General features: G+C 40.8%; 1 non-coding gene across 1 annotated transcript; it reads left to right on the forward strand.

Moving 5' to 3' along the window:
* The first annotated feature begins 2,321 nt into the window (after window positions 1-2,321).
* On the forward strand, window positions 2,322-2,429 carry LOC112704196 (small nucleolar RNA R71). The gene has a single exon (XR_003154832.1). It is a non-coding gene; the product is annotated as a small nucleolar RNA R71 (small nucleolar RNA).
* The last annotated feature ends 1,089 nt before the right edge of the window (window positions 2,430-3,518 follow it).

The following is a 3,518-nucleotide window of genomic DNA, read 5'->3' on the forward strand; positions in this document are numbered from 1 at the left end:
AAGTTTTTTGAATTTGAATGCTGAGGTAGGTGGGGTTTTATGAAGGATGGATGTGAGTGGTGAAGAGAATAGTGGGATTTGATAGGTGAGGGGTTTTTGGGGAAGAGGTATTGAGGTGATCGGTGAATGGGTGAAGAAGAGAGAGAGTGGTGGGGTAGGTGGGGATCCTGTGGGATCCACAGATCCTGAGGTGTCAAGGAAAATTCATCCCTGCACCAAGTGGCGAGCAAAAATGCTCTTTATGCCAATTCTGGCGTTAAACGCCGGGCTGGTGCCCATTTCTGGCATTTAACACCAACTTCTTGCCCTTTCCTGGCGTTTAACGCCAGTCTGGTGCCCCTTTCTGGCGTTAAACGCCCAGAATGGTGCCAGACTGGGCGTTAAACGCCCATTTGCTGCCCTTACTGACGTTTAAACGCCAGCAAGGTCTTCCTCTAGGGTGTGCTATTTTTCTTTCTATTTTTCATTCTGTTTTTACTTTTTTAATTGATTTTGTGACTTCCCATGATCATCAACCTACAGAAAACATAAAATAACAAAGGAAAAATAGATAAATATAACATTGGGTTGCCTCCCAACAAGCGCTTCTTTAATGTCAGTAGCTTGACAGTGGGCTCTCATGGAGCCTCACAGATACTCATAGCAATGTTGAAACCTCCCAACACCAAACTTAGAGTTTGAATGTGGGGGTTCAACACCAAACTTAGAATTTGGTTGTGGCCTCCCAACACCAAACTTAGAGTTTGACTGTGGGGGCTCTGTTTGACTCTGTTTTGAGAGAAGCTCTTCATGCTTCCTCTCCATGGTTACAGAGGGATATCCTTGAGCCTTAAACACAAGGGATTCTTCATTCACTTGAATGACCAATTCTCCTCTGTCAACATCAATCACAGCCTTTGATGTGGCTAGGAAGGGTCTGCCAAGGATGATGGATTCATCCATGCACTTCCCAGTCTCTAGGACTATGAAATCAGTAGGGATGTAATGGTCTTCAACTTTTACCAGAACATCCTCTACAAGTCCATAAGCTTGTTTTCTTGAATTGTCTGCCATCTCTAGTGAGATTTTTGCAGCTTGCACCCCAAAGATCCCTAGCTTCTCCATTACAGAGAGAGGCATGAGGTTTATGTTTGACCCTAGGTCACACAGAGCCTTCTTGAAGGTCATGGTGCCTACTGTACAAGGTATTGAGAACTTCCCAGGGTCCTGTCTCTTTTGAGGTAATCTCTGCCTAGTCAAGTTATCCAGTTCTTTGGTAAGAAAAGGGGTTTCATCCTCCCAAGTCTCATTACCAAATAACTTGTCATTTAGCTTCATGATTGCTCCAAGGTACTTGGCAACTTGCTCTTCAGTGACATTTTCATCCTCTTCAGAGGAAGAATACTCATCAGAGCTCATGAATGGCAGAAGTAAATCCAATGGAATCCCTATGGTCTCAGTGTGAGCCTCAGATTCCCATGGTTCCTCATTAGGGAACTCATTGAAGACCAGTGAACGTCCATTGAGGTCTTCCTCAGTGGCGTTCACTGCCTCTTCTTCCTCTCCAAATTCGGACATGTAGGTCATGTTAATGGCCTTGCACTCTCCTTTTGGATTCTCTTATGTATTACTTGGAAGAGTGCTAGGAGGGAGTTCAGTAATTTTCTTACTCAGCTGACCCACTTGTGCCTCCAAGTTTCTAATGGAGGACCTTGTTTCAGGCATGAAACTTTGAGTGATTTTGATTAGATCAGAGACCATGGTTGCTAAGTCAGAGTGGCTCTGCTTAGAATTCTCTGTCTGTTGCTGAGAAGATGATGGAAAAGGCTTGCCATTGCTAAACCTATTTCTTCCACCATTATTGTTGAAACCTTGTTGAGGTCTCTGTTGATCCTTCCATGAGAGATTTGGATAATTTCTCCATGAAGGATTATAGGTGTTTCCATAGGGTTCTCCCATGTAATTCACCTCTTCCATTGAAGGGTTCTCAGGATCATAAGCTTCTTCTTCAGATGAAGCATCCTTAGTACTGCTTGGCACAGCTTGCATTCTAGACAGACTTTGAGAAATCATATTGACTTGCTGAGTCAATATTTTGTTCTGAGCCAATATGGCATTCAGAGTATCAATCTCAAGAGCTCCTTTCTTCTGATTCGTCCCATTGTTCACATGATTCCTTTCAGAAGTGTACATGAATTGGTTATTTGCAACCATTTCAATCAGTTCTTGAGCTTCTGCAGGCGTCTTCTCAGATGAAGAGAGCCTCCAGCAGAACTATCCAATGACATCTTGGACAGTTCAGACAGACCATCATAGAAGATACCTATGATGCTCCATTCAGAAAGCATGTCAGAAGGACACTTTCTGATCAATTGTTTGTATCTTTCCTAAGCTTCATAGAGGGATTCACCTTCCTTCTGTCTAAAGGTTTGGACTTCCACTCTAAGCTTACTCAATTTTTGAGGTGGAAAAAACTTTGCCAAGAAGGCATTGACTAGCGTTTCCCAAGAGTTCAGGCTTTCTTTAGGTTGTGAGTCCAACCATATCCTAGCTCTGTCTCTTACAGCAAAAGGGAATAGCATAAGTATGTAGACCTCAGGGTCAACCCCATTAGTCTTGACAGTCTCACAGATTTGCAAGAACTCAGCTAAAAACTGATGAGGATCTTCCAATGGAAGTCCATGGAACTTGCAATTCTGTTGCATCAGAGAAACTAATTGAGGCTTAAGCTCAGAGTTGTTTGCTCCAATGGCAGGGATAGAAATGCTTCTCCCATAGAAGTCGGGAGTAGGTGCAGTAAAGTCACCCAGCAACTTCCTTGCATTGTTGGCATTGTTGTTGTTTTCGGCTGCCATGTCTTCTTCTTTGAAGATTTCTGTTAGGTCCTCTACAGAGAATTGTGCTTTAGCTTCTCTTAGCTTTCGCTTCAAGGTCCTTTCAGGTTCAGGGTCAGCCTCAACAAGAATGCTTTTGTCTTTGCTCCTGCTCATATGAAAGAGAAGAGAACAAGAGAATATGAAATCCTCTATGTCACAGTATAGAGATTCCTTGAGGTGTCAGAGGAAAAGAAAAATAGAAGGAAGAGGTAGAAGAATTCGAACTTAGAAAGATAGAGTTCGAATTGTGCATTGAGGAGGAGTGTTAGTCCATAAATAGAAGGATGTGAGAAGAGGGGGAAAATTTTCGAAAATAAATTAAAAAGATTTTAAAAACATTTTGAAAAATACTAATTGATTTTCGAAAACTAAGAGTGAAAAAGAAATCAAGTGATCTTTGAAAAAGATTTTGAAATATGATTGAAAACTATTTTGAAAAAGATGTGATTTAAGAAGATATGATTGAAAAAGATATAGTTTTAAAAAGATGTGATTGAGAAGATATGATTTGAAAATCAATTTAAAAAGATTTGATTTTGAAAATTAATGACTTGGCTAACAAGAAAAGATATGATTCAAACATTAAACCTTTCTTAACAGAAAAGGCAACATACTTGAAATGTTGAATCAAATCATTAATTGTTAGCAAGTATTTTTGAAAAT

This window comes from Arachis hypogaea, chromosome 7 (genome assembly GCF_003086295.3).
Source record: "Arachis hypogaea cultivar Tifrunner chromosome 7, arahy.Tifrunner.gnm2.J5K5, whole genome shotgun sequence".
Lineage (NCBI taxonomy): Eukaryota > Viridiplantae > Streptophyta > Magnoliopsida > Fabales > Fabaceae > Arachis > Arachis hypogaea.